The 13,648-nt window shown below is 45.8% G+C and overlaps 1 long non-coding RNA gene across 1 annotated transcript; it reads right to left on the bottom strand.

Moving 5' to 3' along the window:
* Positions 1–4,176: 4,176 nt before the first annotated feature.
* LOC127619431 (uncharacterized) lies at positions 4,177–4,981 on the bottom strand. The gene is made up of 3 exons (XR_007967561.1): positions 4,937–4,981; positions 4,613–4,772; positions 4,177–4,529 (listed from the first exon to the last, which is right to left on the bottom strand). It is a non-coding gene; the product is annotated as an uncharacterized LOC127619431 (long non-coding RNA).
* Positions 4,982–13,648: the final 8,667 nt, after the last annotated feature.

Below are 13,648 nucleotides of genomic sequence, written 5' to 3'. Positions count from 1 at the left end.
TCTTCCCAAGATTAGGGAAGATCTTCCACAAATTGTGCCCGTTGATTTTTGAAAGAAGGATGCAGGGTTCAATCTCGATTACAGCTTAAGAATTTTGACAGAAATGTTGTTTTCTCACATGGATAAATCCCATAGTGATCGCCCACTGTGCTTGGCTAGAAACTGATTGCCATTCAGTGTGGAGAGATGACATTTTCTTTACCCTTGCTAAATTTGAATTATCAGATCCTGCTTGAATGCTTGGAATGAAATCTCCCTGCATCAGTAGTTTACACAACGGCTCATCTCCATCAAGATAATGGTACTTTAAAAATGTGGGTTCTTTAGACCCTAACCACAATGACCTTTGAAAGGGGATGACAGTTAAATGGAGAGACCTTTGGTCTGATTCGCTAAATGTCTGCATATTTAATAGACTTAATGCCATCAGTTCTCCACACACACCATCAGATTCTCATTGTCATGGGTATCTGGAAATAGCAAATTACATTAAGCAGAAACATGGTGGCTTAAGCTGCCGAAGACATTTGTGGGTTTCAGGCATGGCCTTGGCATCACATTTTATGATCTGGTCGATAGAGCTCATCATTACTTTGAATGCAAAGACCACTGCAGGATGAAATAGATGACGATGACAGGTCCACAAGGAGCAGTAGGGAGAGATATTTGGGGGTTGTTCTTGCATTAAAACAATGAGGCGGTGTGCAATGAGATTTTGACAGAAGGCACTTGATAGGCATATTACTTATATAAAGATGTATATCTTTATATGTATATTAGATGTATAAGGTGTAATCGAGTCTTGAGTTGGGTGTAATTGCACTTCACTGTTTATTCTGATTATTCACTATTTAAAGGAATAGTTAATTCCAAAATAAAAATTCAGCCTTATGTGGTTCCAAACGCATATGACTTACTTTCTCCCATGGGATACAAAAGAAGACATTACACAGAAATGTTAGGGTCTGGCAACCTCAGTGACCATTTAATTTAATTGTACTGAAAAACTATGCAATGACAGTGAAAGTGATTGAGGGTGAGTAAATTAATTTTCATTTATTGGGAAATTTTCATTTATTTGGGGAAATGGCACTATACCTGGTACAACTGAAACTGAACACTTGTACATTCACTGATAAAGGAAAATAATAGTTTTTACTAATTTAAGTTTTACTAATATAATTATATACAGACCAAAGTGCAAAGTAAATTTTTCACAAGTCATCATGACTTAAATCTTTCCTCTCTTTGTCCTTCCTTCTGAGCTTTCAAGACAGTCAAATTACACTCATGGCTGAATGTTTACAGCCACTGACATCCATTTCAACCAGAATAAGTAATTTATCTTTGGGAAGAGATGCATCATCAGTCACAACAACACAGTGTTTGACCTAAAGCATAATGTTTTAATTATAGCATACTGTATAACTTCAGATGGACAAACTTGGCGCAAGTGTGAATACAATTGATGATGAATCTATAAACAACTAAACTCAGCAAAAAAGGAAACATCCCTTTTTCAGAAAACTGTATTTTAAAAGAGAATTTTGTAAAAATACAAATAACTTCACATATCTTTCTTTTAACATGATAGAATTCACAGCCCGCGGACGGGCCCTTAAATGTACAAAATAAAAGTATGCGATAAACAAAACTGCTGTGTGTTACATTGGTACACATGCCACATATCTTTGGAAAGCTACATTTCTTGATTTTCTATTGATATAAACCATTTTAAGATACAATCACAACAGCAGGTACAATCTATATCTTTGTCAGACCACCAACATATAAACAACCAATAACAAAATTTAGGCAACTCACCTATGAAGCATAATAGTATTCCACTGATCCATAACTTCCCGACAAAAACGGTGTTGTTTCATTGTCAAATGTCCAAATTATCAAATCAAGTAAAATGTTTAGTCCAAATCACATTATTACATCAATAAATATCCACAGACTCTTGTTGCATCATTTCAAAGCACCTGGCAGCTGTACCTAAACTTTCACATATTATCGGTAATAACTTCAGTTCAGATGTAAACATTTCCTATATCCGGTATCAGAATGGAAGCACGCACTCTGACCTTTCGATTGACACCTCATTTGACCCAATAGGAGCTTCCATGTCCTGTCCAAAGCCTTCAATACCCAACCACAGTCTGTGTCGAATGTAAGGGCATACCCACTTTCCTTTGTTTACTGATCAAACCAATTACATCGAAGAGTCGAAATGACTGAAGCATCGTATAGCCAATGAAATTCTGAAAACAGTGATATGCGGCTTTAGTGGGACGATTAGAGCACGGTTCTGAAATGTGTGTGCGCAATGTTGCCTCGCCTTTACCGAGTGTTTTGTGCGTCCATGTGTAAAACCATTGGAGTGTTGTTTTGGAACTGTTTACACATTTGGCGATTTAAATATGGTGAAACGGACGCGAAAAACAGTATTTTCACCCCAGGATGTGATAGAAGAAGGCATTCATTGTGAAAATTCTGAGTTTGGAGATGAAATTTCTGAAAACAATACGGATGATTCGGAGGCAGAGGAAATGTTTATGGAGAGATGAGACATTGCTCTGGACAAGTAAGTGTTTTCTTGTGTTTTATAACATATATTACTGTATATTCCGCATAAATAAGCTTTAGTTTGAATAATGAATACACATTTTGTAATTACCCTTTGTCGTGTGTTTCCTCAGTGAGTGTTTGAACCGTTTGTGCGTGTGTGAGGTTTTAGTTCATTGTTTGTTTCAGATCTATTGACATGCTATATAGATGTTTTGTATATTTACTGTAAATATATACCCAGATAGCAATAAGTCGGCGGTCCGCTGGCGGTGCGCCGGCGGCAGTAGAAGTGGCAGAATGGTGATATCGCAAACACGTTTGACGGCGGTCCGCCGGCGGCAGCCGCTTTTTAAAAGCGGCAGCCGCCTTCCTACCGCCTTCGATACGCAGACGGCCCGCTGGCCAGCCGCCGCTCCGCCGCCGTTATATCGAAGGCGGACCGTCTGAGGCAAACGCTTTTTCCGAGCGATCTGCCGCCGCTTATTGTGTATGTATATATATATATATATATATATATATATATATATATATATATATATATTATAGCAAGCAGTTTATCAAGAATAATGATTGATCAAACCAGACAAATTTCCATTTGGCGTTTTAATTCCACATTTCATAGTACAGTAACTGTCATTGAAACAAGATGTCAGATCACTGAAATATAAATAACAGAAAAATACAAACATTATATATACACTCACACACACACACACACACACAAAAGAACATGCAGGTTTCCAATTTCTTTTTTTTTTTAAAAACACTATTGTAACACTTACAATAATTGTTAATAATATAAAGAGGTCAGCTCTGGGATGAAAAGAATTACCAGTAAACACAAGCAATGAGGATGTTTGGTACCAAAGAAAGTGCAGGATACCAAATAAATTGAGGTATAACATCATATTTACAAGTCATTTCTAACAATAGGTTAAGTGGTAATAATTTAGAGTAAAGTTCTGGAGTAGAATATACCAACTGCAATGCTGACTGTGGCACAAGGATTTACAAGCTATATGTAACAATAGAATAACAGTTAAGCACTGTGATGGAATGAAAGTAGAATTTTTGGTACTAGTTAATGTGCAATATCAAGTATCAGAGGTATGAAATAGGATTTACAAACTATAATAGAATTGTTAAGCACTGACGGAATGAAATAAGCCAATACTAAAGTCACGGTAAGTAGAATATTTGATACCAGATAATGTGCAAATATCAAGTATTAGATGTATAATCTAGGATTTACAAGCTATATTTAAAAATAGAATAGTTAAGCACTGTAACAATGAAATAAGCAGCAAATTGTATATGAAATAATTGAGATCTTTGGTATCAAGGAATGTGCAGGATAACAGGTATAATATACATTTTGACATTCAACTTACACATGCCAACAAGTGGGAATAAATATAATTAACAGCAGAAAATCTGGCTATAGAGAACACAGCCAATCAGAATGTCTGGAGAGGTTGGGGACTGTGTGGCGTAGTGGGCTAAGAATCACCAGTTTTCCCCGACCTACAGAATGAGGCAGTGCAAATTAGCATATCTTCAGTGATTCCTCGTGCGCCTGTATAAAAGCACAAACCATCCCATATTCATCCAAGGAGCTGCCCTCAAAGCAGGGACACGAGAGAAAAAAAAAAAAAAAAAAAGCAATTTCCACAGTGAACTGTGTGGATTGGGTGAGTGTAGTCTGACACTTTTAGCAGGCTTTTTTAGGGGTCTTGATGTTACTGACTGCAGGATAAAGAAAGGGTTCCAGTTGTCAGTGATGCTGGGGTGTCAGTAGTCAGCCTAGGTTTAAGGGGTCGGCTGTGGGTCCCTCTCAGCTGTGCGGCGCCTTTTTCCACCTTCATGTTCAGATGCTCCTTTCAGGTAACGCGTAACGTTAACCTGGATCGCCTCATCAGTGGCATCCTGGGTTGCCGGGTTCTTCCGGATGGCTCCTGTAGAAAATAAAGATCTGTCATTCCATTTGAATGGTAATAAGGTCATACACATCTACTTAAATATAAATAAAATATCCAACTTTGAACAATGGTCTTCAGGAACATGTCTCTAAAACATGCTTTATCCCCTACACCAGTCCAGGTTGTATTGATGGAAAGGTGATTAGAGAAGATACTCTGAAGCATTCGCCACACGGTTGTCTTTAGGTCCCTCCCACATTTGATTGCCAAAAACCGAAGCTGAAAATACAAAAAAAAATGTTACAAATTACATTTCTCTGAAGCTTCTCATAAATTTAAAATGTGACAGGCTGTGGATTCAGACTGTAGAATATGCAGTGTACGATCTTAATTTTACTTTTTAGATTACCCTATGGCGTTATAAACGAAATCGGCACACTTACAAATCGTTGCTGGAGCTCTTTATCCTGCCTCAAACTGTTGTCAAGCAACGCCAAATCTTCCTGGGTGTCTAGGGGAGTAACAGATCCCTGGCATGGATAACTCTCCAACAGACACATTGGCACTGAAACGTTGCAGCATAGCATTTTGTCGTCCATGCTACGCACAACATCGCCAAATTCCAAGACGTCGCAGCATTAGGGTTTGATCTGCACCTACAGGGGTTCCCAGAATAAAAGAATAAAGTAGTCAGTCCTGGTCCTTCAACTACTAAACTATGACATTTATATCTAGGTCTACTACATGTACAGGTGGCCCCAGTGGGAATTAAACCAACAACCACAGGTGTTGTTTGCAAGTTGTACCTGATTGCCCAGTCGCGAGCAAATGTCTTCAACATTGTCCCAACTTGCTTCACCTGCTCTTGAAGCGAGCCGCTGTCATCTGGGAAGTAACAATATATTGATTAGCAATACACTTAATATAATAGTAATATAATATAACCACAATTATCATACCAGTAACTTTCCCTGTAATTTCTATCCACAGTATGTTATGCATGGCATACAAGTTCATAATGAAGAACCCTTATGATAACATCAATTTAATTTTTTTCTTTGAAGCAGAATATTTGTTTGTAAAAGGGAGGAAAAAGAAAATGAAATATTGGTATACAGATTTTGGTTGATATATCATACTGTACAGTGAAATGTGCTATTGTTATATCCCTACTCACCTGAAGGACGGATAGATCAGGCAAATCTCCAGTCAGGCCTTTGTAGAGTGTGTGCTCCTTTTGAATAAAACTTTCATTAGTGGGAAGTTGCATATCCACAGGTATTTTAATTCAAACATGCAACATATTGTAATAAATCTACAATATTCAGCCTTTACCTTACACCCTGGGTTGTTGCTCTACACTTTTATTATATTAAATACTTATTTATATAGCTTGCTCACTGTATAATCATGATAGCCTAATACTTATAACACAAGATTGCATCTTAAACGAATGACTGAGTTGAAAACTTGAATAAGAACGCATTTTACACAGAGGGGACCAGCTAGGGAAACTTACCTGCCTACAATAACTGTTTTCATTTGATTTGAGTTACATTAAACATGAATAACCTTAGCCGAGTCCCCAGGAACATCGGGCTATTAAAGTAACAAGCCTATAACTGCGGTCTTATTAATTCTAGCTTCACCATACACTCAAACTGTGAGGTTTATCTGCTTTTCTCATGGACCTGTAACACAATGCTCTGACAGTGACTTCACCTGTGTCCTGATCTTTATTAGAAACTGAGAGGAGACCAAGTTAATATAATTGATATCACAATTATCACAAAAATTAACAAACAGTCTGCTTTAAAACTAAGAAAAAACAAGCTTCTATACTAACGTTACATTAAAAATGAACACGTGGCGAACTAGCTTAGCCGCTATCTGCCGGCACACCACATTCGCAAGAATGGGAGTGACGAATTCGGCGGCAAACGTTTCATCCCCGCCAGTGGGACGCACCTATAGCCGACAGCTTGGGGACGGCGGCAAAAAGAAGCCGTGCAGACATTTTTTGCTATCTGGGTATTAATATATATAAAAATGGACGCGAAATATATATATATAAATAAATCAATAAATATAAGTTGAAAATAAGAATATATGTTGTGTTTGAGAGTCTATTTGTTACAATGCTGAATTCATGGGGGGAGGTGTAGGCCCATATATTTGTTACAATGCTGAATTCATGGGGGGAGGTGTAGGCCCATCTATTTGTTCCATAGTACATTGGCAAAGTATACAGTATTTACAGTAAATATACATACAATAATACATATTTACACACTCGAAAAGAAAAACATATATATATAGAATACAGAAAAGATGGAAAAGTTGTGTCTAGCTTTGTAAATTACATTTATTTATTCTCCCCCACTCAGCAAGCGGCCACATAAAGTGGAGCAGCAGGACAGCACCTCATCAAGAGAGGTGGGCTTTCAGAGAGACCCTTGCTGAGGAGCTGGCAGAGTTGGGGTCTCACTCCACAGCCAGACCCGTATCTCCTGCTCCACGAAGAGCACATCACAGGCCGTTGCACATCACCAAATCTTGCACCGCTGGTCGTCTGAAGTGCAGTCTGAAGCTAATAGCTACAAGTTATAGTCATCTGCAGGCATCTGTATGCAAAAAAAAATTTCAGGTGGAAAAACAAACTTCTATTTCATTGTGTTCAAACTTCTATTACTCAAAATTAGTAGCACTTACAGTAATTCTGACTACTGGGGAAAAAAAGGTCCCCTTTCAAATGTGACCAAAACCATGCATGTACTCAAAAAGGTTCAAGAACAGCTTTAAATTTACTTTGGGTATGCCTTGATTAGGCGTTTGAGGCTAATTTTACAGGATTGGGAAGAGGTTGGTCTTAAATAATGTTCCCTTTACAAAAAGCTTCACTACGATGTTGCACTGCTAAGCGCTATGGGGAACAGCTTTAGCTGTGAGCCGAGCTGAATAATGTGTGGAACACGTCAATGAACATTGACCGGAATTTATAGCCTCGGCTGATGTAATCATTAGATGCACCTGAGGCCTGGCTATAAATGTATACGTCACCAGGTGTCATCAGAAACTCTTTTTTCAGAACGATTCTGTTTCAGTGTGTTTCACACACCCTGTCAAAACTTTCAACCCTGTTAGGAGATAGAATCAGTTAGGCAGTGTGCAGTGAACGATGTTCTATTTTTCTCTTCTGTTTAGAAAATATTATATATATATATATATATATATATATATATATATATATATATATATATATATATATATATATATATTTCTATAAAAAAAAAGAGAGAATGCGTGTTCCCCTCTTCTCGCTCTATAGCTGAAGACGGCACACATCAGTTTTTGCTGTTTGTTTGGGGGTAAGAGCACGCTGCTCTCGCGTTGCAGCAGGGCGGGTGCGAGCACTGCGATTTGCTTTAACAGGCAGAGTGCGTCGTGCTCGCCTCGCTTGCTTCCGGGAGTCAGCACTCACGAAAAGATCGTTCGTGGGGCTCCTGCATGGATTTGGCTGAGGAGCAAGAGACAGGTTGAACCCTTTCTCTCACTCTCTCCCCAAACCCAGCTGGTCCTTCACATGATCTCGAAGCACGTTCCGACGCTTCTTCGGATCATGAGGTGGATCGCAACTCTCTTCCCGCCTCCGAGCTTTCCGTCCGCGATAAAAAATCTACGGAGGAATTGCTCGATGTTGTTACTCGTGCGGTTGCCAGATTGGACTGGCCACGCGAAAAAGAGACCCCCAAACGCTCCAAATTAGGGGATAGATTTTATCTTCCAGTCTAAGAAAGGGAACGCCTCATGGGTCCCTTCCCTTTCTTTGATAACCTCCATGAAGAGCTTTTTCGGCTCATGGAGAACCCCTAAAAAAAATATGTATATATATATATATATATATATATATATATATATTTTCTTCCCGTGTTCACATACACTCGACGTCATTATATTCGACTATCGTAGGTGCTGAGGCACGGGGGTATTCAGTGATGCCGCCGGTCGAAGAGACGCTTGCGGGCTATCTCTCGCCGGGCTCGGCATCGTCACTTAAGAAGCCCTCTCTCCCCTCAAAGCCTTGTAGGACAACCTTCACTTTAGTGGGAAGGGCTTATCAAGCAGCAGGTCAGGCTGGTGCTGCTCTGCACACTATGCTGTTTTTCAGGCGTACCAGGCTGACCTCCTGGACGACCTGAGTGTGGGTTCTGCGCTTGATGAGCAAGCCTCAGACCCACCTCGGTCCTGACTGAAGGGAGGCTCAAAAGCAAAGCGTGGCGAGTCGTGCTCCTCCTCCCAGGGTTTGGGGACAGTCTCGCTGCCCTCGCCAGCCCCCGAAGCAAGACCTCAGGACTATAAATTCTAGTAAGAGAAAACCCTGACGGTCTTGCGCCTAGATTAGGGGGTAGCTCCCCTCGGGACGGGGCGCGTGCTTCACCCCTCCCGGTACCCCCTCGAAGCCCCTCCATTCCCGCCACCTCTTGGTGTTTCGGGTTGCAGAGGCTTCCATCAAAATTGGGTGTTTTCGCTGTTCCTGCATTTTATTCAGGACGCAAAACACCCGACAACCCCTCAACAGGAAGTGTTAAAATATAATACCCATCTCAGAGATTCCATAAGAATACATAATCTAAATACTTCTTCAGCGCTGGTAGATTTTTTTTCTCTTTCTTTCACATTATAAAAAAATCTGCCATGCTAAAAATACATTATCTGAAAAATGTTTGGTTACGTATGTAACCTCCGTTCCCCGAGGGAGGGAACGACACGTTGTGTCGGAGAAGCGACACTAGGGGTCTATCTTGAGCGCCGATATTCACCTCTGACCTATTGAAAAGGGCCAATGAGAGTTGGCAGTCAGTATTTGCATACCCCGCCCCCACATACGGGTATTTAAGCGTGGCAAATACGGAAGTTTAGTCAGGATTTTTCTGAGGAGCCGGAAATGGTCCGACCACCACAGTGGCTTGGTTCAGCGACATGGCGGAGGAAAGACACAACGCGTCGTTCCCTCCCTCGGGGAACGGAGGTTACATACGTAACCAAACATTCCCCTTCTGTCGCTCTCTCCACGTTGTGTCGGAGAAGCGACACTAGGGGACCCATTCCAATCTTGCCATGCGCTGAACCGTGTACTTGAACCGCCGATACAGAGGCGGGCAGGGATTTCATCCAGTGCTGCGCATCGTCTGTACCTGGGTGCACGTACCCTTCCCCAATGCCCCATAAGAACATCGGAATCCTTCTAGTTACCCTCAGAGGGGAACAAGGCGATGTTTGCCAACATGGGAACGGGCCAGCCTGGCTGGGCCTCTTTTCTCTCTATGTTTCTCGCATAGAGCAATAACGGCCGGGGCCTTTACACGCATATAGGGAAGGGGGTCTTACCCAGACCCTGCGGAGACCACACCTGCCCTTTTTCTTGGGGAGGAAAAGTGGTAGACACGTCACATGGCCATCTTAGGGCTTGTGTGGAAAGTATGGTGCGGTGGCAGATCAGCCTCGAAAGGGGGGAGTTGCTACAGCACGGCGACCGGGGCAGCTGTAACTGCCTAAGGGAGACACGGGGGTCCACTCGTAAGGGGACAGAACTGTGGAATTACACACAGGGGGAGTCCAAGCAGGAGGCCTTACCTGTGGAGCACCTATACCAGTACAGGGTAGCCATCAGGGTACCCGCAGTGGCTTGGGTCGGCGAGTTCCTCCGCTGAACCACGGACCCGGAGGGCTGGGGAGGAATCAACCAGGGTCCCGACTCGGAGTGGGGCGCCCTGGGAAGAAGGCGCACTACTTTACCTTGACGTCAGGAAAAGGGCACTTTTTTTTAAGGGCCGGTCGGTCTACGTGTTACCGAGTTCTACGGGCTCGGACCTGAGAAAACACGAGACGCAACCAACTCAACGCAGAGGTTGTAAAACCTCGCGAAGGTGTTGGGTGTTGCCCAACCCGCGGCTCAACAGATGTCTGCTAGGGAGGTGCCCTTGGCCAGTGCCCACGAGGACGCAACACCCCTTGTTGAGTGAGCTCGGACCCGCAAGGGTAGGGGCACGGCCTTGGTGTGATAAGCCAGTGTGATGCCTCTGTTTGGAGACGGCATTCCCTTTCTGCCGTCCCCCAAAGCAGACAAAGAGCTGCTCAGAGCGTCTAGTGCTCTGTGTGCGGTCCAGGTAAATGTGCAGGGCGCGCACTGGACATAGTAACGAAAGGGCTGGGTCTGCCTCCTCCCGGGGCATCGCTTGCAGGTTCACTACCTGATCTCGGAAGGGTGTGGTAGGAACCTTGGGCACATAGCCCGGTCGCGGTCTTAGGATCACAGACGTATCTGCCGGACCGAACTCCAGGCAAGTGTCGCTGACAGAGAACGCTTGCAGGTCCCCGACCCTCTTGATAGAGGCGAGCGCGATCAGCAGGGCCGTCTTAAGAGAGAGGGCCCTGAGTCCAATTGATTCAAGCGGCTCGAAGGGAGGTCTCTGGAGTCCTGCCAAGACTACTGAGAGATCCCAGGAGGGAACTAGGCCTGGCCGGGAGGGATTCAACCTCCGGGCGCCTCTCAGGAACCTGAGGATCAGGTCGTGCTTACCCAAAGACTTGCCGTCTACAGGATCGTGGTGGGCGGCAATGGCGGCAACATACACCTTGAGGGTGGACGGGGACAGCCTCCTGTCCAGCCTCTCCTGTAGGAACAGGAGCACTGACCCGATCGCACATCTCTGTGGGTCTTCAGTTTGGGAAGAACACCAATCTGCGAACAAACGCCACTTTAGGGCATAAAGGTGCCTGGTAGAGGGGGCTCTGGCTTGGTTGATTGTATTCACAACGGTCGACGGTAAGCCGGCTAGCTCATCCGCATCCCGTCCAGGGACCAGACGTGGAGGTTCCAGAGGTCTGGGCGCGGGTGCCAGAGCGTGCCCCGTCCCTGAGAGAGGAGGTCCTTTCTCAGGGGAATTCACCAGGGAGGAGCTGTCGCGAGAAGCCTGAGTTCCGAGAACCAAGTCCGAGTGGGCCAGTAGGGGGCCACTAACGTGACTTGCTCCTCGTCCTCCCTGACCTTGCACAGCACCGGTGCAAGAAGGCTCACTGGGGGAAATGCGTACTTGCGCAGCCCCGAGGGCCAGCGCGTCTGTCCCGAGGGGAGCCTCTGTTAGGGCGTTCCAGAGCGGGCAGTGGGAGGTTTCCTGGGAGGCAAACAGGTCTACCTGGGCCTTGCCAAACCGTTCCCAAACCAGCTGGACCAACTGGGGTGAAGCCTCCACTCCCCGCCGGGCAGGCGTTGTCGTGATAGCGCGTCCGCTACGACGTTGAGCTTGCCGGGGATGTGAGTGGCACACAGCGACATGAGTCGCTGCTGGCTCCATAGGAGGAGACGGCGGGCGAGTTGTGACATGTGGCGGGATCATACGCCGCCTTGGCGATTTATGTACGCCACCACCGTGGTGCTGTCTGATCTCACAAGGACATGTTTGTCCTGAACTAACGGGAGGAACTTCCTGAGAGAAAGAAGGACGGTCAGCAACTCCAGGCAATTGATGTGCCAACAGAGCGGGGCCCTTTTCCAACGGCCCGCTGCTGCGTGCCCGCTGCACACGGCACCCCACCCGGACCGGGAGGCGTCGGTTGTGACCAGAACGCGTCGGGACACCTGCTGCAGGGGCACTCCTGCCCGAAAAAAGCAGAGGTCTGTCCAGGGTCAGAGTGTTTTGAGGCAGGCGGGGGTGATACTTACCCGATGCGTGCCGTGGTGCCATGCTTGTCTCGGGACTCGAGTCTGGAGCCAGTGCTGGAGTGGTCTCATATGCATTAACCCCAGTGGCGCGACCGCCATGGAGGATGCCATATGCCCCAGGAGCCTCTGGAAAAGTTTTAGAGGGACCACTGTGCCTGGCTTGAAGGAAGCGAGGCAGTCCAGCACCGACTGAGCACGCTCGCTCATGAGACGTGCTGTCATTGAGACTGAGTCTAACTCCAACCCGAGAAAAGAGATGCTCTGAACCGGAGTGAGCTTGCTCTTTTCCCAGTTGACCTGAAGCCCCAAGCGGCTGAGGTGCCAGAGCACCTGATCTCTGTGTGCGCATAGTAACTCTCGAGAGTATGCTAGGATGAGCCAGTCGTCGAGGTAGTTGAGAATGCGGATGCCGGCTACTTGTAGCGGGGCAAGGGCCGCCTCTGCGACCTTCGTGAAGACACGAGGGGACAGAGACAGGCCGAAGGGGAGGACTTTGTACTGAAACGCCTGGCTGTCGAACACGAACCATCAGACGGGTCGGTGTCGTGGCAGTACGCGTCCTTCAGGTCTACCGCTGCAAACCAATCTAGATGCTGAACACCAATATTCGTGAGCATCTTGAATGGGAGTTTTAACAAGGCCCGATTGAAAACTCGCAGGTCCAGGATTGGTCGTAAGCCGCCGCCTTTCTTGGGTACAATGAAGTAAGGGCTGTAGAAACCCTTCCTCATTTCGGTTGGAGGGATGGGCTCTACCGCGCCCTTGGCTAAGAGGGTCGCGATTTCCGTGCGCAGGGAACTGGCATGCTCGCCGTGTACTGCGGAAAAGCGGACGCCCCTGAAGGGGGGCGGGAGCCGGGCATACTGAATTGTGTAACCGAGTCGAATGGTCCGGTGCAGCCAGCGTGATGCGTTGGGAAGCGAAAGCCACGCTTCCCAGCTCTGCGCTAGGGGCACCAAAGGGACGAGTATTTTGGACGTACCCGGCGGGGCCTCGCAACGGCGCGGAACAGGTAATGCAGCGTCGGGCGGCTTCGTTGCGGCCTGAGGCTGAGGTGCTGAGAATAGACTCAAAGCACTTACCTTGCTCCATGCACCCGGCGGGGGGGGCGGGTTCGTGACTGAGGAGGAGGTCTGATGCTGGCGTCCTCTGGACTCGTCTGAACCGGCCGGCCGGGGGACAGTCGTGGGCAGGCGGAAGGCGGGATCGCCGCGTCCGGTGTACCGGGACTGTCGTAATCTGAAAGCACATTGCCGTGAGAACGGCATTTGCGGGCCAGGTGACCCAGAGGCAAAGGAAATAGCTCTTTTATTGAGAATGTGGGTACCACAGCCCCTGTCAGGGGGTGTGGCAAATGAAAAAACAAAGGATTCTCCACCCGGCCCTCCACCGGGGGACGGAGCGGTCTTACCACCTCCGGAGCCTGTTCGTG

This window comes from Xyrauchen texanus, chromosome 26, assembly GCF_025860055.1.
Source record: "Xyrauchen texanus isolate HMW12.3.18 chromosome 26, RBS_HiC_50CHRs, whole genome shotgun sequence".
Taxonomy (NCBI): Eukaryota; Metazoa; Chordata; class Actinopteri; order Cypriniformes; family Catostomidae; genus Xyrauchen; species Xyrauchen texanus.
Note: the sequence above shows the minus strand (reverse complement) of the source record. Positions and strands in the feature narration are given on the sequence as shown.